The following is a 25,645-nucleotide window of genomic DNA, read 5'->3' on the forward strand; positions in this document are numbered from 1 at the left end:
GTAGCAGCATCTTCATGCCTTTGGAGAGACAGAAAAGACAAAGAGAAGAACTCTGTTCTTCACTGCAAATGCAACTGTGAATGCTGCTCAGAGGGCTTCTTAGAAGCTCTTCCAGCAGAGTGGTCCAGGAAATATGATGAATTGGCCCTTCGCTGTGCAATCTCAGGCCTGGCTTCTCTCCAGCTAACCTCTCCCGTGCTGGAGCTTGGCTTGATGAGTTATGGTTTGACCGGCCTTCTTCAGAGGCAAGACACCCACAATAGTTCAGGGCTGGAGGCCTCTCTTCACTGGTGACTTCACACACAACTATCTTGTGGCTCATGGCCCCGCCAGGAGCCAAGGAGTGGGGAAATGGGCCACACAGTGAGCCACGGATGCTTGCAGGGACACACAGTGATGGGAACACATGAAGTGGTATCAGATCAACATCATTCTCAGTGCATGAGATTTCATATGCTCCTACGCTTCTCCTTGTACAGACTTTCTTAGGCTGGAGTTCTGGAGAGTAGTGCTGACCTTTTAGTCTTCACAAGCAAGGAAGATCTGAAGTACTAATTATTGTAGTGGGACCTTTGCCCATAGAGGTATCAGTCTTTGTCATGGCTTCGAGGTGTCAAAATGGGCAGGGATGGTGTGAAACCCCCCCTGAAACCCTCCATCTTTAAGAGAGCTTAAAGAAGCCTAACGTTGTACCAATGTTTTAAAAGGGTAAATGGAACAACCCAGGTAATTATAGTCTTGTCAGATTGACATTGATCCCAGGCAAAATAATGGAATGGCTGATGCTGGGCTCAAATAGTAAAGACATACAGGAGGGTAATGTAATTAATGCCAATCAATGTAGTTTTCTGAAAAACCTATATATCTTGTCAAATCATCCTGATGTCTTTTTTATGAGATTACAAGTTTGGTAGAGAAAGGTAATAGTTTTCATGTAATAGACTTAGACTTCTGTAAGGCTTGACTTTGTGCTGCATGTCATGTTGATTAAGAAACCAGAGTGCTACAAGCTCAAACCAGAACTTATTAAAAGGATAAAACCTGGCTGAATATTAGGTCTTAAAATGTGTTTGTGAATGGGAACATCAAGCAGGGCTGTTTCTAGTTGGCCAAGCACATAAAATTTGCTGAGTCTCAACTGTTTCATATTTCTAGGAACAACATGGAAGAAGATGTACTCATTACTGATAAAGTTTTCAGATTTCAGTTTGAGAGAGTGATAAATCATGGATAGGTCTGATCACTGATACAGAACAATCTGGGCTGCTTGATAGCAGGGTATGAGACAAAAGTCAAATGTGTAGGAACAAAGGCCACAGATTGATTCTATTTTCAGAGGCAGTGATTCAGAGCCATGTTTGAAGGGTCCTGGTTTATCACTCACTGAATACTAGTGCCAAAAATAAGTAATGTAGCTTTTGGGGGATCTGGAGTAAAACTGACTGTATCACCTTTGTGTTTTGTGCTGATGAGACTGCCACCAGAATATTTCATGTGATATTGACAGAGATGTTAAAAAAATAGGGATGACTCAGGCAAAATTCCCAAGAATGATTAAGCAATTAAGAAACATGCACATAATGGAAGATTTCAGAATACCGTAAATACGGTTTGAGTTAAAAAAGTAGAAAGAGACTTGATTAGGTCCTTACATATACTTCTGCAGAAAATAAACATTGTGAATGGCTCTTCAATCTGTTGAAAAGAGCCGAGAAGATCTTGATGCAGCCTGAACCTCGACAACCTCATCCTTGAAATTAGGTACCAATTTTTCAAGGGTTGTATTTAATCCTGCAAATAACTGGGGATTTTAAAATCAAGATAAGATATCATCTTGAAAGATAAGACCTAGTTCAAAGCAGTTATGCAGGAATAGTGATTGTGAAGGTCTTTTAAAATCCATGAATCTGCTTATCAGTGTATAGCAATTCCGTGTATTCTTGTCAGATTCTGTGGCAAAATTCAGATTAGCTTCACTGATGGAAGGTCCATTCCCTCCTATGTATGTCATTATGTTAGCTCATCCCACTCCTCACGTGGAGATCTCTTCTGTGGCCACCTATGCAGTAACACATCACTGCCTCCTTTTCTACCGGGGTAAAGATTGACCTGTTGAAGAAGGTAAACCTTTGAAATAGCTCATTTCCCAGAAAGACTGGGAAATAAAAAGCACTAAATAAAAGCACTGTCGGATGCTTTTTGGTCTGGGCAAGAGCCTTGCCTTTGACTGCTGGAGCTTCATTTTAGCCTCTGGTAAAGCCAGAGTCTCCCTTCAGACCCTCCCTTGTTCCTTCCTTTATGGCCCAGCTTCCATCGCATTTGAGCTGAACTCCCAGTCTTCTGACTGTTCCATACAGAAAAGCAAGAGAATAAGAAGTGATCAGAGCTGGTGTCTATTGCCCATATTTAACAGTATTTCTTTATCTGTCTGCCAAAGACTGCTCTTCAGGGGGTAAAGAGAGCAAAACCCCTAACTTCGTGTAGTGATGCCTATACCTAATGAATCCGTTAACTACACGTATGCTCCTACTAACAATGAGAGATGTTTTGGAGAAGATTGTGGCTCATATCATAACCCTAAACCCTGATACAGTCCTGGGCTTTAGCAGAAAGGCTTTTAACCTTCTACCTGGAGGAAAACAATAATGCAGCTGTTGAGAATGAACTTCAGAACGAATTACATATTGAATATTTTTCTGTAAGAGCACTCTTTGCTTCCCACCCTTGATGCTTCTCATTCTGGGAACCTCTGCCCTTATGTATGAATCTGAGTTCAGTCATAATATTTATCTTTCATGACATCAAGAGTTGCACACTTAATCTCCAGAGCATTTTCTGAGAATTAATTAATTAAGTCTCTCCTTCCTGACATGTGGTAAAGATTTGTGATAGTCATCTTCTCACTTAGCAGATGAAGAAAGGTTGCGATTCACCCAGGGTCTCCTCAGTAACAGGTATCAGAGCCATAATTAATATTGTGGGTTCCAGTTCACTGTCCTTTATACCGATCCTTTAATGTCTCATAGTGTCATTTAGAAAAAGAGGTTTGGAAGGAACAAGTATCAAGGTAGTTAGCTGCTGATGAGAAAGTCAAGTCAAGCTCACCATAGGTCTGCTATGCATTTTGTCATCTCCTCACATTATTACTGCCTTCATTTGCCTGGTTCATATATCCCCGCAAATATGTCTGGGCTTTGTCTAGGAGATTGCATGTTATTATGGACCAAACCCAAACCAGAGAGGGTGCTGAAATTAAACAATGTGGGCAGTCATGCTCAGGTTCTCAAGCCCAAACCCCATCCCTGCTCAATTTAGTGGAATAGTTGTAGCTTTTGTGTCTGACTTCACCATTTACTAACTTGAGGCATATTTAGGGCCCCATGTGATTTGATACAGTAAGAAAATAAGGATCATGATACTAAATAAGCTGGATGGTGGATATAAGAAAGGATGTGCTTTTCTTTCTTTTTTTTTTGTCTGCATGTGCTCTTACAAACTGCGTCGTCCCTCCTTGGTGCCACACTGCTTGCCCCTGTTATGACTTTGAGGCTGGATGGCTACAGTGTGCATGATAGCATCAAACCCAGGGACAGGTCTGGTAATTTAAGACTCGTTTTCCTTCGTCTGCGAGCAGGAGCAGGCTGTTATCAGCTTGATCCGGGGCTGTCTGTGCACGCCGCGCTGCCCATCTGCGGCAGGAGGGGATTCCACGTGGATATTGCTCTTCATTTCTGGTTTGACTATCACAAGCAGTCATTTTGGGTGCTAGTCACCCTTGAAAAGAGCAAAGCTGCCTCTATCAGCTGATCCCAGGGGTCTTTCACTAAGCAAGAAGGTCATGACTCAAATTTCCTTTCAGCCTATCTTTCTGTAGACGGGGAAGTCTGGGAAAGGGAGAGGAACGTTTCTAATTCTGGTCCTTGTGTCTCTTTCCTGTTGCTAGAGGTGATACAGCAGATTCGATGACCTTTTTCATGAAAGAGAAGCTGAGGCTGATAGCAAGTGGTGTGGGCTGATGGAGCCTGCTCGCTTGTTTCCTGCAACAGTGGATGAGAAGAGCTGTCCCACTGCCTCTGCCACATCTCTTTATCTTTACCAACACTGCACAAACCGAGGCAGTTCAAAACCTTAGCGCTGAGCTCTCGCTGCTGTCATCACTGCTTTTATCCCCAGGGTTCATGTCCCTCCCACGTTGCTGTTAAACTTCCATGGAAGCAGAGCCTGGTGTGGAGGGGCAAGGGAGAAGAGGCAACGTTATACAGCCAGTGAAAAGCTCATTGTGTGTCCATACACTTCCACAAGCTCTTCTTGGCCTTTGAGTTGAGTTGTTATTCTTAAATCCACTTGTATCCAGGAGCTTGGAGATGGGGTAACAGTGAAAGAAGCAGTCGATAAAGGTCTCTTCCATTGTCTGGGAGGCCAAAAGGCCATTATCTGGACTGAAGGCTTGACTTTTGTACTCAAAGATACAGGATGTTATTTTTTTCTGGACAAGCAAGTGATCTTTATGCTTTCTTTACCTACTTCCCATGTGAGGGACGTATGATAGATGTATCTAACCACTTGGACTTGCTGAGACCATCAATCCATATTGTAGACAGCAGAGAGTGGGAAGTAACTATAAAAACTTCTGGTTACAGTGATCCTGGGATGAATTTGACCTCTGCATCACCTTACAAACCCCAGACTATCATGGTTCCCTCCTGCAGTTATTCTAATGAGCTGAAAAAATGGTTTTGGCCATACTTTCAGAGTGTTGTTGAGACGTAAATACACTCTAAGTGAGGACTACATAATGTTTTCCTGTTTGTGCATAAAAAATAACGGAGCAGTAAGCCAATGACCCAGAGGTGAAAGCCTGTGCATTCCTTATTGCCAATTTATTACACATGCAAAATTTAAGTATATAACTTAGTTCCAGTGCAGTTATAGAGCTTCGGTGCGATGTCTCTAATCTATTTTTCAGTAATTTTGCTTCTAAGTACCCTCCTTTCAGCTCGGGGTTCTGCCGTAGAATAGACATTCATGTTTCTTACTATTGTGGGGAGCTTTTTGCTCTATAATCACCAATGAACGGTCATTCCCACCTGTGTGTCCTAGCAGAGATGGTGGAGTCAGTCTACTCTGGTGGTTGGACACTCTGGAGATGTTTCTGCAGATCTGGGTCTGAGGCCAAACTCCCAGACTTTGCAGCGCTTGAGTCCCTGGGCTATTCCTACAGACATCAGTCATCAGCTTCAAGGGCCAGGTGGAAATCAGTCAGTGGTTCAGTTTTATTTGGATCAAGGGGTAAAGGAAATTAAGCTGCAGTATTTCTTCCTGACATTGTCCAGGCATGAAAGTCTGTGCATAGCTGTAAAGCACACATGTAGTAAGACTAATGCTTACCGAACACGTTGGACTTGCGATGCACAAGCTGGACACCTTCCCAGGTGAGTCCTGTGTGTGTCTGCTCTTTGCTGTGAGAATTGGGTGTACTGCTTTTGCAGCCTGAGACTGTGGAGCATGTCTAAGTCTGCCATTTCCAGGGGGAAATGTTTCCTTTCCATGCCTGCGCCACAGAGCTCATCTGTTCAAGCGATATGGAAAACGTCTGTAATTTCCAGGCCTGATGCAGGAGACTGGATCCCACTGGATCTGACTGGGGCTGACACACATCAGAAATCTAGGAGAAATGTAAAAAACCTTAAACCCCCCCCCCCTTTTTTTTTTCCAGAAGAAAACCCAAATTACTCCACACCGACTGTAGCCCTAGCAGAGACAAGAGCTGAGAGGCTCTGCCCGTTACTCTGCTCCCAATCAGCAGCACATTTTTGCTGTCACCCCGGGAATAGGGGGCCATAAAGCTTTCTCTAAGCCACTGGTCCTCGCTTTTCTACTTTCACTGACAAAATTGTGACACTGCAGACTGGGAAACGTAGACTTGGTGGTAGAGTAAGTAAAATTATGCTGCAGGCTTTGGCTTGAGGCAACTTTGCCTTCAAGGTTTAGGAAAGAGCATCACATATGGACTCGGGAGTGGGTTCACTGGAATAACAGAACTGGGTCACCTTGCAGTGGAGGCAAGATATCAGATTTAACACACCAGTGGTCTGTTTCTGCATGACAAATAGCCTCTGTTCTTGAACCACAGCAGTAGAACCAAGTTAATAGCTCTGCAAAAGAGCACCACCTCAAAGGAAAATACAAATATCCTCAAAAACCTGCGGTTTGGTAGATAGTTCAAACTATGCCATGTCTGCAAGATAAATATTGCATTTATTTATCCAAATTCCATTGCACTTCCAACCTTCTGGAACGCTTTCTTCCTTGAAAGGTGGAAGGATATTAGGTGAGGAAAGAAACTAGTTCTCTCATGAATTAACTAGTTTCATCCGTGTGGGTTTGCAAGTGGTAGACTCTGTAATCATCGACTCTGTTGAGTAACTTCTCCTTGTGGTTGATACAGCCCGAGCGTGTGTACCTCAGTGAAAATGATGGTTCCTGGATATTCAAATTTCAGTTTTATATGGTCCAAACACCATTGCTGTAAACAGTATTACTTTAGTTGTTGTTAATAAAACACTCTAATGTAATCATTATTTACCTGTCCTGTGTCCTCCCAGCAGCAGCTCTGGGTAGACATGTCTATACAATTTGAATTAACGCAAACCACTTAAAACTTGAATGCTTAGTTTATTTTCAAATGGGAAGGTCAGCATCATTATCCTTGGTGGATTCAATTACCGAATCCTGCATAATCACAGAGCATGCTTCCTGTCTGCTAATCATGACTTGCTCTGCATACATTATGTGCAAATATAACCAAAACAAGAGATGGCATTTCCATATGTTTTGTGCCCGTAATTACTTCTTACAGGTTGCGTTTAACTTTCTTAGTATAATGTAAATTCCTTTTATTGGCTTTGTTGTTTAAAAAAACACAAAAGCATAATAAAAACCAGTGGCAAGCAAAAATAGGAAAGCATCTGTATGCAATTAATCCTTCTGCTTCATTTAGACCCCACAGAATCTGTGAACGTAAGTCACAACAGTAGAACAAAGTTGTTAGAGCCATTGCATTGGGAAATGCTTCTCACAAAGAGCAGCATGAGTAATTAATGACTTTGGAATTACTTTGTTGGTTTTGGTTTAGTTTTGCTTAAGGAAGAGAATTCTAATAAACTTGTATTCAAGGTTTTTTTATTATTGAAGCGTTCACTGCTATTGTAAACAAAAAAAACTAATGACAAGAACAGGGAGAATTAACACACGGTAAAAAATACAGTCACCTAATTAAATGTAAACATCCTCTAATGAGAGAAACCGCATTCTTGTATGGAGAGCTTGATCTATAACCAGTGTGAAATCAACAGGTGTCTTTCCCAGACCTCAGTCAGTTTTGAGTCAGTGTTGTTACATATGTGGCTTCTCTGTGCTGTATTTAGTGCTCTTCAGGGTTAGAAGCTGGTAATTTTTCATATTCTTGAGAATATCCTCTCCCCCATCCACCCTCTTTGGGTACTTTTCTGTATGTGCACACACACACACACACAGGCACGCTTTGTTGAGCTTGGGACTCTGAAGTGTGGAAGTTTGCTTCATTTTCTGTCTTAGATTCATGTTCCTCTGACATCCTCAGGGCATGTGAACATCATCCCTTTTGTAACACTGTGGTAGAATAACATCCGGATGGAAAGTATCATATATTAATATTAGGGCACAGCAGAGCTCCAGTTTCTACCTTGCCATGACAGCTGTCATGAAGCTGCTGTCACACCTGGTTTTATTCTTCATTGATGTGTAGAAGACTTATCATCCCACAAACAGCAGGTAAGCCAGCTCCTGTGTTTGACCATCATGGAGAGGTGCTGCATCACCACACTCCAGTGGTCCTCTCTCCCCAAAAGGTCCCCGTTCTTCAGGGGCTGCTCTGAAGCCATCCAAGAGATCAGGTTCTCTGCCTGTGATAGATGGAGCACTGCAGGCATGGCCCCAGCCCTGCCACTGGGTTTCCACCAAAGCAGTCGAGACACCATGTCCCCACATATCACCCAACATGTGAGGGCACATGTAAGCATGTCCAGAGAAGGGCAACGAAGATGGTGAGGGGTCTGGAGCACAAGACTATGAGGAGTGGCTGAGGGAACGGGGGTTGTTTAACCTGGAGAAAAGGAGGCTGAGGGGGGACCTTCTCGGTCTCTACACCTACCTGAAAGGAGGTTGTAGCAAGGTGGGGATTGGTCTCTTCTCCCAAAAAGAGGCAATAGGACAAAAGGAAATGGACTCAAGTTGCACCGGGGGGGGGGGGGGGGGGGGGGGGGGTTAGATTCGCTATTAGGAAAAATTTCTTCACCAAAAGGGTTGTAAGGCTTTGGAACAGACTGCCCAGGGAAGGGGTGGAGTCACCATCCCTGGAGGTATTTAAAAGACATATTGACATGGTGTTGAGGGACCTGGTTTAGTGGTAACTTGGCAGTGCTAGGTTAACGGTTGGACTTGATGATCTTAAAGGTCTCTTCCATCCAAAATGATTCCATGATTCTTTGAGCTTCCTAAAAGAAGTCCACTCACTGTCATGATGCAGCCACACATTGGGAAGGTGAGTGGGCTGAGAAACAGGCTGTGCTCAGGGTTGCCCTTCTGATTGCCCCCATAGACAAAGAAATCCTGATGTCAGGTCTGCAATGCAGAACCAGAGGGTTTGGAAATGCTCTTACTGAATTGCATCGTGGAAGAGCAAGGAAATGGTGATGACACTGTTGTGGTTTACAAACTGCAGGCAATGCAGCTGTTACGTGTAAAAAAAAAATAGTAACATTAGTCTGAGAAATTACTTTTAAGAATTATTACGAACAGGTTTAGTTTTTTTACCTTTTGAAATGCTTAACAGACCTATGTTCTTAGGCCAAATATTTCAACCCCGCTAAAAGGACAAAATCCTTCAAACAAGCAAGACAAAGGATTTTTCTTAAAAGTATTTTAATTTTTAAAAAGTTTTCACTCACCCTAGGTTTTATTAAATTATTTTTCTGCATTATCTAAACAATTTTATTTATCTTTTCCTGAGATAAGTTTGTGAGCCCAAGATAACAATGATTGAATCTTTCGAGTGAATCTCCTTTGGCAAGAGAATTTCACTAAAGAGAACTGAATATGTACAAATGAGAGGCAAAGGGTACCAAGTCACAATTAGCAGAATTAAAAGAACATCAAAGATGACATTTTATAGGACTTCGTGCCTACATGCCATCAATATTTGGACCATTTTGAGAGCTGGACACAGGGAAAACTTAAAAATCAATGTGGAACGGAATGATTCTGGGTTTACTTTCAGGTTTAGAGCAATATAATTGTATAGATTTTGGTGGTACACCACTTCTCATTGCATTAGGGTAATTTAGGTGAGAGTCAGATTCATTAGCTGTGGATTTTTGCATATTGGAGACGGGGACCATGTTTAGCGACAAACAGCAGATCGTGTTCCTTTTTCCTTTAAACAGGAATCATGTAAAACTCACACCAGGTAGTTATCGCTACAGTGTGCAAAGGTTTTCATCGCAACTGAGTTTCCAATATGTCAATAACTTTTCAAGCCCGCAGTAAGAGACCCCCTAAAGCTTTGCAGTCTGAATAATTCCCAGCCTCAAAGAGTTTCAGTGAAGAGCTTTGGCAGCTCTTGGGAGAGATTAATTCTGGGGTGGGATTTGCCTCCTCCAGCTTCAGATGTTTCAGAGTAGTTTTCTGCATGTCAGCTCCTCAACTAAACTCCTGCAGTCAATGGAGGGGCAAAATAGACACTTTTCAGGTGTGATTTCTCTGACCTGTTTTAGATGTCTACCTTGGGATGGGATGAATCGTGCCCCAGAAGCACCTTCCTTTGCTCTAAAGTGAATATCAAAGGACCAGCTCAGATGTGGAGGTGTACTTTGTAGATGTCTAAAGATAGAAGAGATGAATCTTGTACAAACCCACAAAACTTGTAGTCTTCTGAGCATTAAGACTAAATCATGATGGATAATGTCCTTTAAAACCTATGCTTTAAAATGGTCAGAAACCCTCTCTAAGGAGGGTGATGTGAGTTCCTGTAGCAAATGAAAGCAAAACAGAGGTTCGCTGCTGGATGACACTCACCTGGGCTGCGATTTTACAAGCTGGAGTGACATGTTGGCAGGTAGCAAATTTGTCATTGTGCTTCCCCCCCTTCCCCCCAACTTCTGAACTCGCCAGGAGGGCTTTGCTCAGGGCCTGTGGTCCCGTTTTTGTGACCCTTGTCTGAAGACAGCTCACACTTTGTTCAAGATCATTTATCTTGTCGATGGTTAGGGACATCTCTGACCCTCCCGGTCCCCTTCCTCCTCACCTGGCAGTGCCAGCTACTGCTTCTGGCTGCTTCCACACTGACTCCTGACAGGGCCATCTAATTCAGCCATGACTGCGAAGCTGCTCTATTAACATCAGTGACAAACAGATGTTGGTGCGGTGCCTCGAAAAGGTGAAAGATTCCCTGCAGTTACTTCACGGTGAGATCAGCAAAGCCCTCTTTCTTCTGGTGTCCTGCTCCCTCTGGCCCTTGGTGCTCACCGTGGTGTTGGGTATCCATCTGGCCTCGCTCATCTCTGTCACAGTGGGGCCAGGCCATTCCCTCTCCGCAGGGGATTGCTCTTGATCCTACACCGTTGTGAAAGGAAGGCAGGATGGGGCTTGCTTACAGCATAATATGTTTTTCTACCGGTAAGCAAGAATCTGAAGAGAATGAGATCGTTGTGGGAAGGTCGGATCACACAACTTCCCTTGATGGGGTGAAAAAAGAGCAATTCGGCTGCTTTTACGGAGCAGCTTATGAATTGATTACAGTCCGTACTTTGGATTGTAATTAACGCTGCATATAGAGCTTTATTATATATAAATCCAAGAGTCAGGGCCCCTCTGCAGATTCTAGGTACCTACCTGATACCATTGCCTGGTCAAGGACGTATTCCAGTTTGTGACTCAGTTTCACCCCCAGGGTTTGATGGTTGGGAACAGCCTAATAACACATGTCCCTTCACTACAAAAATCTCTAGCGGTGCTAACCCTCAGCTTCCACGTATCTTTACAAGTAGCCTTACACCTGTGCCTCTTCTCTTTTAATCAGGGCTTTGCACATGATTTTCTTTTCATTTGAAAATTTAATGAAATGCTGGATATTGGTAGGTAACAACAAAAAAAGCTGTTGACCAGATCACGCTGAAATTTCAGAGTTCATTTCTCACCCTCTGCCCACTTTAAATCCCAGCAATGTTGTATATTTAAATATACTCAACCAGTCTAATGTACCACAGGACTATGTTGTTTGTCCCTTGCTACCTAACTGAGGGAGGTTGTTTCTGCATGTATTTATTAACCTGCAGGCTTTACCTGTTTCTCTGGCTTTAAGTTCTGGGGCACTTACGATGTGTTTTAATCTCCACAGAGCACAGAGGAATTGTTCTAGCAAAATGCACCTGCACCATAGCATCAGCTCCATCCCCTCGTAACCTCTTTGATCAGAGGCAGAAGCTGATGGCCATAGTGCTGGTCCCATACGTGGTCAGAAATAGTCAAGAGATTAGTTTTTGAAGTCTTCTGAGAGATTGTGTCTTCACCAGCACAGTGGCCACAAACATTGTGCTTGGACATTTGCTTCTGCTTCACTGGGGAGCAAAGATTCTACTGGCTGGATAACCCTGCTGGCACAATGCATCAGGTTTCCTTTCAAAGCTTTGCTTTTGCCAGTTATTAGGCTACTTTGAGTGGTTTTCTGCCTCTTTTCCCTGGCGATAGATTCCAGATTTTGAGCTGTTTTCTTGACATACATTCCAGGAGTGGGGTGGGGGGTGGATGAGCAGAGCAGAAGCACGGGTTAGTTTTGCTTCATTTGACTTTCAACTTGTATACAACTTTCTTATTTTTGTAATTGAGCCATCTTTACCACTTCTGCTGCTCTCACGACACTACAGGGAAGCAGTTGAATTCCCTTAACATTAATTTGTTCGTGCAAGGAAAAAAAAGCAAAAAGATTTCCTGTTGTTTTTTTTGTTTTTTTTTTTATGCAAACTGTGCTGTCTTTCTGGTCTGCACCAATTGGAAAGCATTTGCAAATGCTCCTGTCTCAGTTGCTGAAAACTGCCTCCCCATATGTTTTCCTGATTAAGAAATTCAGTCCACCAAATGGCAGAGTTTGCTCAGCTGGAGTTGAGTGTTTGGTTGGGATTAATAAGCAGTGTTCCTCTTCCCATACATCTTCCTGTTTAGCATAAAAGAAAACAAATTACTTTGGGGATTTCCTGCTTATTTGTTCTTACACAAAAAAAAAAAAAGTATATTCTGGGAGCTTTTGCAGTGCGTCTGCCTCCTAGAAATGCAACACGAAAGCAACTTGCAGGCTGTCTCCATCGGCCGTCGGCGCCTAACGCGGTCGGTGCCCGGGCAGCGCGAGAGCCAGCTGGTTAAGCCGTGAATGCTGAGGGAGAGAGAAATAACTGACTGATCTGGGTTACACAGACTCTTACGGGGATTTACTGGTAGATTTTCTTTAACAAAGACAAGACCCGGCAAATTAAGTGCTTGGATTGATTGCTGGGGAAGCTGAAAATCCTTCAAGGAGAGGACAAGCGCTGCCCAGGCCAAGCAAAGCCATCATTTCTCATGCTGTCGTATATGTGTGCCTATTCCTTTTTTAACTTTTCCCATATGGCCACTGCTTTATGGACTCCAAAAGGCTGTTGTTCTGACTCTGTTCAACTTTGAAAATGTCACTGAGTTTGACAAAAGGGTCACATAAGTTTCTAAAAGAGCAATAAATGGCCAGAGCTTTTTAGGCACTGACACCTGCAGCTGGACATTAAAAGAGCTTATGGCTCTTGGGTGTCCCAAACCCAACCTCAACTCATCAGGGTTAGGGTGCCTAACACTAATAGGCCTCCTTTCAGGTTATGAACTTCCCAAAATTCTGTGTTTTGGGACCGCTGACCTGACCAGGTCCGTGATGAAAGGTACATGATGAACGTTTCAAAAGATGATGGTTAGATGATGGCTTGATAAATATTTCTGGGTTTTTTTCCCCACTACTTTATTCTAAAGGTCCTTTTAATCTTTATGTGTTGATCTTTTTATTTTCTGAATAACTTTGGCACATTATTACATACATGTGTGTATGTGCATGTGCAAATATATAAGCCACATTTTTCTGTTGGGGCCCACTGCTACATTTCATATTACAGATGATTCTTCTTTATAATTCTTTACTTTTTCCTCCTGATAAAGTTTCTGAAAAGATCATTACATCAACTGAAACTTTCTGAGGTTGGCCTCTGCTCAAATGTGGAGTTTTTTTCACTCCCAGGTTGGAGAGCAAATTCTTTTCGGGCTTTTTCTCACATGTGGAAGAGCAATGAAAGATAATAGTGTTCTGTTGTCTAAATAAGCTAGATCTGCTTTATTTTCTTTCCTTTTCTGAACAGACTACAGGGACTTGGCTAAATGCTTGGTTAAGTGTGGGGTTTGAGATGAGAACTGAGCCCTGAATCCTCACAGCAAAACAAATGGGTAGCTTGTAAGTAAAGGCTGACCTGAAAGAGCTTTCTCTTCCTGGCATCCAAATACCTTTGCACTTTAAAAGACATTATTTTAGGATCTGTATTTTTTGGTGGGATCCAGTCTCCTGCTGTATAACCATGTTCGATGGGGATTTAGTGTGGTACAGAGACAACAGCCTGTAAGCTCTTGCAGTGGGTAGATTTCACGGAACGTGGAGGTGCCTTTTTCTGAAAGCCACTTTAACTGGTCCAAATCATTCATGCGAGCATCTTTGTAAAACATCTGTTTCAAAATGTGCCTGCTGAATGCAATATTACAAAGCGCTCATTTAACACCAGAGCATACAAAAAGCCGTACTGGATCAGGGCAGAAGTTGCCAGCGTGGTACCCGGTCTCGGTCGTGCGCAGATGCCGGTGCAGGATGGACACGCGGTGCAATTCCCCTGGACCGCCTCCCGGCTCCCGGCAATCTGCTATTCTGGGACTACTTGAGCCAAAGGTGGTGGTACTTTTGTGTTTAATAGCCCTTGATGGATTTTTCTGCAGCTGTCTGCTCCTATTTCTGGCATGTATTTATGCAGAAGAACAGCAACAGAGAGCAGCCATAGTGTCTCATTATACATTGGCCAGAAGAAACAGAAAATAGCCCTCAACCTCCGAAGTTAGAAGGTTTCCAGACTTTTCCATTTCCAGTTCCCATTATAATTCTAGCATTTAACCAGCCACTTTAGAGCACTCATATTCCTTGCCAAGTAGCCGTGCAAAGCTGCCAGGTTTCATTCTTTTGACTTGAGAAACACTTATGTTTTGTTGTGCCTCTTTATTGAAGGTAGTGTTACATGGGTGTTTCCTAATATCAGCTGTGTTCAGGAATCTCTGTTGTACAATCAAAGGATAATTTCCCCTTAAGAGTTACACTGGTCTTTTGAAAGGCTATAATATTTCCCGTTTCATCTGTCTGTAGCCTGTGGCGTCCTACAGGGGGAGAAAAAGCAGCGGCGGCGGAGCCAGGTAAATTCTGATATATGGGCTGTTTGGCAGACAGCGCAGCTTTCATGCTGTTGCCCATATGTAGAAATGAGCGGTGAAGCCCTGCTGATGCACGGGTGAATGACCTGGAACCATCTTCTGAAGGATATTTCAATACAGGACACAGGTGAACAGTATGAATATTTTCAATGAGGTGCAATACAGTCCTCAGACTAGTGCCTTGGATAGCTAAATAAACCCCTGTTTCTCTTCTATCGAGGCAAATCATCTCCCTTTTGGCCAGCAGCTCCCTCTGCTCAAAAGGCACTAGCAATCTTTTTTCTCTCAAATTTTCTCATTGAGTAACACAGATTAATTAAACTTGAGTGTGTAATAACCCAGCATGTTGCCTTTGGCACTAAAGCCACTTAAGAAATTCTTATCCCCATCTTCTTGTTTCTTCTGCAGAGTCTGCTGCCCCGTTTTGTTATGTTGTTTATAGTCCACGTTGTCTATACAGTCACTCAAATAATTCAGCTAAAAAGAAAAGGAAGCAACACTTTTAAATCTACATCATCTAATACACTTCTTTAAATCCCAGTCATCCAGATGGTGTTATTGGCCCAACTCAATGAACAGAGTAGCAAGGACCCAGCAGGACCGAGTGCCTGGGAGTACAAAGTCTTATGCCAACTTTTCTGCCAAAGTATTGTAGAATGACAACTTTGGAGCAATTATTCTCAGTTTTGATTTAGCTTGAATTTTCCTGCTTCTACTTCAAGCCTGAGCATGTGCCTGAGCTCATTCATTTTCTCCAAGTTTATCTGTTGGACTAATAAAAGATAAAATCTCTCCCCACAAATGCATCCTCTTTCAAAGCATATTTTCACTTTATTTCAGTGTTTGTTGTTTTTCTCATAATAACTAGAAAAACCTGAATGCAACATGACTGTGAGCTATTTATGTGTGCAGTTTTGAGAGCCAGTACTGGGCACCATTAGCACTGGATGAAGATTAATTTGTGGAAGTCTAAACTGAGGATACGTTAGAAGTGGAAGAAAGATCTTCGGTTCCTGGTGTCATAAGGGACTAACTTGAGGCAGGCTCAAATCCTGTTTTATCGCAATGACTGCTTCGCATTATTAACCCCCTTTGGAAGCATCTCAGCTGGAGCAGCTAAACCCTGAGGCCCTATAAACAACCCAACACTTTTGGAAATCTTGGCTTTCCTTTTGGATCCTTCCTCATGACAGCTTTTTCTTTTCTGCTGTATTCTATACCACAGATGCATCTTTTCCCCATTTCTATTCGTCTTCAGGGAAAACACTGTTGTTTATCTAGGTTTGTATGGTAGGCACCAATAATGCTGTTTAGAATCTCTAGACACTACTGGAATGTGCATAAATAAAATCAGGAACTACAGATTTACAAAACGAAACCACTTCAGGAATGAGACAAGTTGTAGAAAGAGGACAGCTTCCTAATACAGCTGGAGAATTTTTTAAATCATCTGTTATAGCATAAATAAGTGCATTCCCAAGTTTGTCTTTAGAGTTCTGCTTACTTTCGCAGTTAGACACTTCGCTGTTGTTTCTTTGCAGGACTATTTTTTCTTGCCCCAGAGTTACAGAAATAGAAGTTGAAAGACCTACATTAAAAAAACAAGGAGAAAAAAAAAAAAAAGCATTTGCAATGTGTTCTGCCTAATTTGTGAATGTCCTCATAGCGGTGCAGCAGGCACCTCCCTGCTTTCTTCCACTGCTGACAGTGATGCTCAGGGGAGACTTTGCCCCTTAGAATCATAGAATCATAGGGTTGGAAGGGACCTCTGGAGATCATCTAGTCCAACCCCCCTGCCAGAGCAGGGCCACCTTAGAGCAGGTTGCACAGGGCGGCATCCAGGTGGGTTTGGAATGTCTCCAGAGATGGAGACTCCACCACCTCCCTGGGCAGCCTGTTCCAGTGCTCTACCACCCTCAAGGTAAAGAAGTTCCTCCTCATGTTTAGGTGGAACTTCCTATACTCAAGTTTGTGCCCGTTACCTTTTGTCCTGTCACTGGGCACCACCGAAAAGAGCCTGGCCCCATCCTCCTGTCACCCACCCTTTAAGTATTTATAAGCATGGATCAGGTCCCCCCTCAACCATCTTTTTTCCAGACTAAAGAGACCCAATTCCCTCAGTCTTTCTTCATAAGAGAGGTGTTCCAGTCCCCTAATATCTTGGTAGCCTTAATACAAGTACAGCTTCATCACAGTCCTACCTGAGATACCTTTTGAAGCCACCCTTCACCAGATGCTAAAGAAGTCTCAGCCATCGGCCAGCTGTGGGCCAGCTGTGATAGGAGCACTGTGCTAGAGCTTCATCGTTGTCATCGTTTTCTTGTGGTCTCCCTTCTGCCTGCCTGTGCTCACCTCTTACCTCTTGACTAATAATTTGTCAGTGGGAGGGTTCCTCACTGGAAGGGATCCCTTGTTTTTGCAGATGTACTAGGTGGCATTCAGGTGCGTAAACAGGGGTATCTCCTGCCTTTGAAGAAGCTCAGCAGTATCTGAGCTTTCCACCTTGGAATGGTAGCTATGACGGAGGATCTGTAAGACATCCACCACCCTCTGGGGTGGCAGGTGGAAACCAAGCAGGATAACAGCCAAGCGATTAACATCCACCCAGATGGTCTTACCTGGGGACCCCAAGAACATTAGTGATATAAGTAATAGTTAATAATCACTTCAAGGGAGTATTGGTAAAAATCTATTTATAATTAACATTTTTTTGTATTTCTACACAGCTTTTTGGCAGTTCCACCATATGTATCGTAGCCCTTGCTTCCTTCCCCACACAAAGCTGTACTATCTGGAGCAGGCTTTTTTGTTTATGGTAGTGATTACACTTTGATAGGTGATTCCAGACATTTAGACTTGCCCAGGGGGCATGAGCTCTCAAAGGAAGTGTCCTTGTCTTCTTTGTTTGAATAAACGGCTATGATTTTTTACCAAATGGCTTGCTCTGTGTGGGGTCTGACAAGAGAATGGAGCAGTGTTTGACGCTCTGTAAGGAGAGATGACCTGAGTGAAAATACCAGAGGCAAATATCTCTAATCATTGGGAGGAATTCCAGGTGGGATCTGTATTTTGCATGGGGGCACGATAATCTCCCCAGCAATTTGTTCTTGGACAAAAAATCATCAGTATTAAGGCCCTCAGACTCTAAAGTGGGGCTTTTGTGGAGAAAAAAAAAAAAAAAAGGAAAAATCCAAGTTCAATTTTTTGGTTGTACGTACAGGTTTTCTAAAAGAGGCTTGAGAATGACCAGGGAAGGTGAAGGTGCTGCAGACGAATGCAAAGTGGATCCTACCATCAGGGCAGCTGCATAGCAGAAGATAGAGTTTCCAGCTCTGCTCCTAACTCAGCAGCCTCTGGGTGCATTGATTCAATTTGCAGTGGAAAATGATGCAATTGTTTTACTAGTTCCACAAAGATAAATGTCTGTATTTCATCAGAACAAACACATAAATGAGCAGCAGCTCTATAATCTAGCCTTCTTGATGGCACTGGAACTGAACACATTTGGCTCTGAAGTTATTGGCTTAGCTAAACTGGCAAGTCTCTCATCTGAGCAGAAACAACTTTAAAAAGGAGAGTTTAATAAGCCGATGGAAAGTTTCACATTCTTCTTCCTACCCCCACTTCATACTAAATCAAATACATATTTTATCTCCTTTTTGCTTTCTGGAGCGTGTTGCATTTCTTTAGGTTAAGGATGAGCATTGTAAGCTTCCTTGGAGCCAAACACATCTGCATGAGTTGGCTTTAGGATGGTCCTTTGTTGTAATACAATTCCAGATGTTGCCATTACTCCAGATCACAGTGTGGTGTGCACTCTTCACTTCAGATGTGGCTTTGGTGGCTCTTTTTTCTTAATTCTTCTTGTTATCCATAGGCTGGTGGGCTGACAGCCATCCATCCAGAGAGTTTTAGGAAGCTGAAGTTGATTTATAAAAGTGATGTGTTTTGGTATGTGACATAAAGTGGAGTGGACATTGCTTTAATATTTTTCAGGCATCAATACCTGGAAAGACACTCTTCTCAAACAAGAACGATCAGTATCCTACCTTTGCACAACGAGAAAACTTTTAGCCAGATGAGCACCAAACTTCTTTGCATGGCCCACCAAGGCAAGGTCATGCCAAACAAACAGCTCCAAGGACATCAGAGCTTGCAGGGAAAATTTTGAGTAAGCGCTTCCATCCAGAAATGGTTATCTCGAAGAGGACAGTTTATCAAACCAGAGTTACATGATTGCAGAGGAAAGAGAGGGGCAGGACAAGTGTCCCCTTATGAAAAGAGAAGGAGGCAATGCTATCGGAGGTCTGCTGCCCCTATTGCCCCCCAGATAATCTGCCCGCTCTCTGCACTCTCAGCATGTCTTCTTCGTAACTTGTATGCTTACTGAATGACAACAGATTTTATCGAACAAGGCTTGCATGAGAAACGGAGGCTATATTTTACTTCTCTCTTATTGCTGCCACTTTTATTAAAGTCCTCAGACAATCACAGTGTGTGCGGCTGCGTAGGCAGCTGTCTCACTCCTCTGACATGCCGTGTCTTTTGCAGCAGAGGACGGGTATTAAAATAAGAGCAAACCTCTCCGTTAGGTACGTGCACATAGCAGTTAGGAAACCATAAATGGGTTCACTGTGCTTTGAGACAGAGGCCATCAAACTCTGCTGCGTGAGTCACTGATACGATGTGAAATGGTTGGTAAGCTGCTTATTTACAACTGCTGCAGTATATTTAAAGACAGCTAATAATCCACTGCAGTAGAGTTGCTCTATTTGCCCAGGAACAAGTGCCAGCGCAGCAGTGACCCAACCTGAGCCGGCTTTGGTGCCCAGTAACTCCATGCAACACCACACACCATCTCTCCTGCCCTGAAAGACTGTTGTGACAGATGGAGCCCAAAGTCATAGACTAAATGAACTCAACGGACATTTTGTGGACGATTATCAACACTTATGGGCATTTTACAGACGTTTCACAGGGGTGGTCCATAGACTAAGGGAATGATGTCTGTGTATTATAACAAAGGATAGGAAGGGGAGTGGTGGTTAATGAGGACGCATTGGGTAGTGGGGGACCTGAGCATGACGTAAATGGTATGGAATAAGGAGTGGAGAATGTCATGGTTTCATCTGGGTTGGAGTTAACTTTCTTGCTGGCGGCTGGTGTGGGGCTATGTTTTGGATTCGGGATGAAAGCGGTGTTGATAGAGCACTGATGGTTTTGGTTGTTGCCAAGTAGTCACGGCCTCTTCTGCTCCTCACGCCACCCCACCAGCGAGTAGGCTGGGGGGAAACAAGAAGTTGTGAGGAGACCCAGCCGGGACAGCTGACCCCAGCTGACCAAAGGGATATTCTGTACCATATGGTTACATGCTCAGTATATAAAGCCGGGGGAAGAAGAAGAAAGGACGGACGTTTGGAATTACACCATCTTGTCTTCCCAAGTAACCGTTAGGCATGATGGAGCCCTGCTTTCCTGGAGATGGCTGAACATCTCCTGCCCATGGGAAGTAGAGAATTAATTCCTTCTTTTGCTTTGCATATGGGCACAGCTTTTGCTCTACCTATTAAGCCGTCCTTATCTCAACCCATGAGTTTTCTCACTTTTACTCTTCTGATTCTCTCCCCCATCCCAGTCAGGGGAAGTGTGCGAGTGACTGTGTGGTCCTGGTTGTTGGTTGGGGTTAAACCACGACAGTGGTGATAGCTGAGGCAGGGAGAGTAAGGAGGGATTACTCTTAGAATCATAGAATCATAGAATCAGTGAGGTTGGAAGGGACCTTTAAGATCATCAAGTCCAACCATTAACCTACCCTGATAAAAACACCACCACTCCTAAACCATGTCCCTAAGCAGCTCATCTACCCTTTTCTTAAACACCTCCAGGGATGGTGAATCCACCACCTCTCTGGGCAGCCTATTCCAATGTTTAATAACCCTTTCAGTGAAAAAATGCTTCCTAATATCCAATCTAAACCTGCCCTGACATAACTTGAACCCGTTTCCTCTCGTCCTATCACTTGTCGCCAGGGAGAAGAGGTCAGCTCCCATCTCTCTAAAACCTCCTTTCAGGTAGTTGTAGAGGGTGATAAGGTCTCCCCTCAGCCTCCTCTTCTCCAGGCTAAACAACCCCAGATCCCTCAGTCGTTCCTCATAAGGTTTGTCCTCCAGACTCTTCACCAGCTTTGTAGCCCTTCTCTGGACACGCTCCAACACCTCAATGTCCTTCTTGTAGTGAGGGGCCCAAAACTGAACACAGTACTCGAGGTGAGGCCTCACCAGTGCCGAGTACAGGGGGATGATTACTTCCCTAGTCCGGCTCACCACACTATTCCTGATGCAGGCCAGGATAGTGTTGGCCTTCTTGGCTGCCTGGGCACACTGCTGGCTCATGCTCAGCCGGCTGTCCACCAACACCCCCAGGTCCTTTTCTGCCAGGCAGCTTTCGAGCCACTCCGCCCCCAGTCTGTAGCGCTGCATGGGGTTGTTGTGACCCAAGTGCAGGACCCGACAAAAGCAAGCTTCCTTACAAAGATGCTCAAGGGCAAGCTCTGAGAAGACAATGTCTCTGAGCAATGCCATCAGGTCTGCACAAACACAAGTGCACGTAACGCAGAAATCCATGTACATGCCAGATGTCTACTTTGTCACTAGTCTTCGCAAGAAAAGCCAAGGACTTTGTGAAAAATGACTCTTCCCTGGAGCTATGTTTTGAAGTGTTCGGCTCCCCTTGGTTTCCCAATCAATCCCACATCAGCACCTAAATAGAAACACACTGACCATAATGTTCAAAGTCACTGAATTCCAGTGTGAAGCTCATAGCAAGATTTTCAAAGGAGTTAAAGAGCAGTGGGAATTTTTGGCCTGTATTTGTTAGTATACAGTAGCATGTATTTTCAAGCTTAAGGGGAATCAAGTTTGTTTTAAAATCCAGTCCCAAGTGGGTGCACTGCTTTAGGATGAAATTTTCAAAAGCTAAAAAGAAAAAAAAAAAAAAAAAGGAAAAAAGCTGATAACTGATCAGCTAAATTGTGTAAGAACCTTCAGAAATGTCTCTCGTGATGGAGTTTTAAATGCAGGAAATGCCAGGAAAGCTCCAGTCAGCAGCGCCTCTGTTCTCATCCATCCTGTGGATAAGTAGGGGCCATCCTACCCCAAACCTTTCGTGCTCCAGTCTTTCACTCGATTTTTCATTCATTTGGGACGAAGGCTGGGTTGTCATTTCCTATCCCATTAGATGCCACCGCGCGCAGCATGGCCTGCAGACAGAGTGGCGGCATGGGTGCCAAGCGCTAAAAACACTCTGGGAGAAAAGAACAAGTACAATGGGGAGAGTGGAGAGGATGGTATGAAGGGGAAATCTCTGTACAGCAGTTGGGGTTAATTATTGGGGTCATCGTGGGAGAATTCTGAGCCCCAAGTTACTTATTAAATGCATACAGAATGTTTCCTTCTTTTATAAGACAGGATGGAGGTCTTTTCACTCCAGAGATCTGGAAGAAGCACGCCTTGACCTTAGCTGACAGCATCTGCTTCTGTTTTGACTGTATTGATGAATAAGACAACAGCAACGTGGTGGTGTGTAGAGCCCCAGGGAATATTTATAAGGCACATTAGTATGGCAATGCAAACTAAAACAGCTATTGACAAGCATGAAGTTCAGAAGCTGTGATTTTGCCCATAGCCATGGCTGCTCCCCCCGCCTTGAAAACCCTTGTCAAGACCGATCATTACAACATAAGGAGGAAAGAACAAGGTGCCATTTCCATGAAATGAACTCAGCAGTATGGGGAAGGACAGAAAAGGGCTTTGGTAACCTTAATGCTAATTCATTGGGAACATATGCAACAGGGAAGAGATGTTTCATGTCTAGATCCCTTCTCACAGGAGAGTTTAGGAAACAGATCTCCTAGATTTTTGGTAATCCACCACACGTAGGAAATTTCTGCTGAATTTAATGGGATGTTATGTGTTTTCTCTGCTTTTACTTTTGTAGTTTTTAACCAATGCTTTTCTGGCGTATATAGAGAGACATAACTCTTGTTCAGAATTTTATAGGATGCTTTAAAAAATCCTGTAGTAATGACTTCTTTATTAGAATAGTGGTTAGCATGTTTTCTATAGAAACCAAATTACACTTCAGTAGACTTTCAATAAGGGAGTATTAGACTTTCAATAAAGACAAAAGTACTATCATTGGTCTTTGTATTTAGGAATCAATTGTCAGTCACACTACAGTCACACACGCTACTTTAAAATGGTCTAGGGTGCAAAACTCAGGAGTTCAGTAGTTTTTGTTCCAGATTTTAATATCTCCATTTTTTTTTCTTAAATAAGGGTTAACAGTTACTTTTTTTATTCCTCCGTTTCCCCTTCTGTAAAATAAAGGTAACACTTAACTACACAACAGGAATGTATTCCCAGTCACATTTAATTACTTCTCCAGTGATTCAGATGAAATTTTATTTTGTTGAAGCAAAAACCTGAGTGAGAAATACCACAGCAGATTACAGTGAATCTTATTTGCATCTTACAAATTCTGCAAGTTAGCAAGTGAGCACATATGCCTAAAAGAGTCCCTCTGCTCTGCAAAATGCAGAGTGTCAATTGTTTTGGCAAGCATGACTAACTTTTAATTGTTTAGGGTAATTCCCCACTGGCTGTTTGTATATTTTCTCTGGTATTTTTTTAAAGAAAGAGGATCTTATACTATAAAGAACAAGCCTGAAGGTAAGGCACTTGGATTCTACTTTCACCACCAAGTTCCCGGTGTGACCCTGACTACATCACTTCATCTTTGCATTTTCTTCCTATATAATAAAAAAAATATTTTAGTCTTTAGGCACACTGATGCCATTTACATGTTACAAAAATATTAACTCCAAAGTGAAAGAAACCAGAAGTGTCCTTACACTTGGAGTTTCACTCCGATTTTTGGATTTTCAGATTTAAGATACCAACTGCGCTCTTGAATGAAGCAATGCGACAACTATCAGAGCAGAGATTTTTGATTGTTAATAACATCTTTTCACATTAGCGCACTGAAAAGCAAATTGAAACTCATTGTGCCAGATAATTTTCTCATTTTGTGATCTCACTCCCTCATTTTCACCCTCTTCTTCCTGTGTTTGTCAATCTATTCTTCAATCCAGACAGTACTTACTGTTTGCAGAATATTTTAAAAAAATATTTATCTGTCCAGCATATACAGTAAGAAAACCTTAATTCCAGATTTCCCTTCCTGGTAGCTATTGGAAGATGAAGAATAAAAATTAACAACAAATATATCTTAGAATTTGAAAAAATGGACATGGACCTGCTGGAGCATGTCCAGAGGAGAGCCATGAGGATAATCTGAGGGATGGAGCACCTCTCCTATGATGAGGACAGGCTGAGAGAGTTGAGGCTGTTCAGCCTGGAGAAGAGAAGGCTCCGGGGAGATCTCATTGCAGCCTTCCAGTCCCTAAAGGGGGCCTACAGGAGAGCTGGGGAAGGACTTTTTACTCAGGCATGTAGCGATACGATGAGGGGGGATGGCTTTAAACTGGAAGAGGACAGGTTCAGATTGAACATTAGGAAGAAGTTTTTCACTGTGAGGGTGGTGAGGCACTGGCACAGGTTGCCCAGAGAGGTTGTTGAGGCCCCATCCCTGGAGGTGTTCAAGGCCAGGCTGGACGTGGCCTTGGGCAACCTGGTCTGGTGGGAGGTGTCCCTGCCTATGGCAGGGGGGTTGGAACTTGATGATCTTCAAGGTCCTTTCCAACCCAAGCCATTCTATGATTCTATGAAAATGGCAGAGGATGACTTTTAAAATTTCATATCAGAAAATATTTGTTAACAGCCCAGGGAGAAAAACAGGTTAGAAAAGGATACTAAATTTACCAAATTCTGTGTTCACATAGAATTCCTACTGCTCTCTAACAAAAGATATGGTGCATTTGAGGGCCAGCTTTATCATTCTTATAACAAAGCTTATGAAGCTTTTACTATACCCGCACATGTCATATACCAGCTATACCAACCTGATAGCACAAGACAATTTTTTAAAGAATTTATCCACCTACTCCAGAAAAGCACTGTTACATACAGCAGTATATTACAAAGCACACATCCACTATGCACAATTGTTTCATTAATCCTCTGGAAGCTAACAAGCAGTTTCGTCTGTCCATTTCTCTGAAATTCTGTTTGGCAGTAATTTTGTACTTTTTTACTCCATATTTGAACACTGCCTGTGCATCACGGCCATAAGTTCAGGTCCTTTTTGAGTCAAATTCCCTTTGGCTTCGGTAGGAACTGATCAGGCCACAAGTGAGGAAGGATTAACAAAGGATTTGTCAGAGATTAGTAATAGATCAGTCCGTGTTGGCTAGTGGTTTTGAAAGGTTTAAGTTAGCCAGAATGAGGGAGGGTGGTGGGGAGTGACATTGATACCACGGGCAGCATGCTGTCTGAGCATATCGACAGGAGCAGATAGTGTAATCTCATTTGCTGCATTAACTAACATAGGGAAAGTTGCTGAGAGATACCACTGAGAAGAGGAACAGGAGACAAAAAGAGGTGTTACGAATGGATTCTACTGAAATTACAGCAACATTTAGATACACCACTCCACACGGGAGCACATCTCTGAGGCGTAGACACATACACAGACATAGTGTCCCCAGTAGACTCTTCAGCCTGACAGGTTAAGAGATGGAAGGGAGCAGACGCGTAAAGGTTGTCTCAAGGTCTAACAATGAGTGTGAACAGGAGCTCTCTGCTTTGTAGACTTGCTCAAGCTAAAGGAATCATAGTCAAGAAAGCCAGGAGAGCACACCATTGACATCTATTTTATCACAAGGACTACAACATTTCCCTGAGCAGCTTCCTTTCTGAACTACACCATACTATGAGTTTGTGTGGTGGAGAATTTCTCATCCAATGCAAAAATTGATTACTCCACTGGAACTTTTGGCAAGTTCTTAGTTATTCTCACTGTTCTGTGAGTTTAAATAATTTTAGTCTTAATTTATCTAGCTTCTGCTTTCAGACAGTAAATTTTGCTGTCTCTTCTTTCGATGATTCCTCTGCTAGCA

Source organism: Vanellus vanellus (genome assembly GCF_965231255.1).
Source record: "Vanellus vanellus genome assembly, chromosome: 1".
Classification (NCBI taxonomy): Eukaryota; Metazoa; Chordata; class Aves; order Charadriiformes; family Charadriidae; genus Vanellus; species Vanellus vanellus.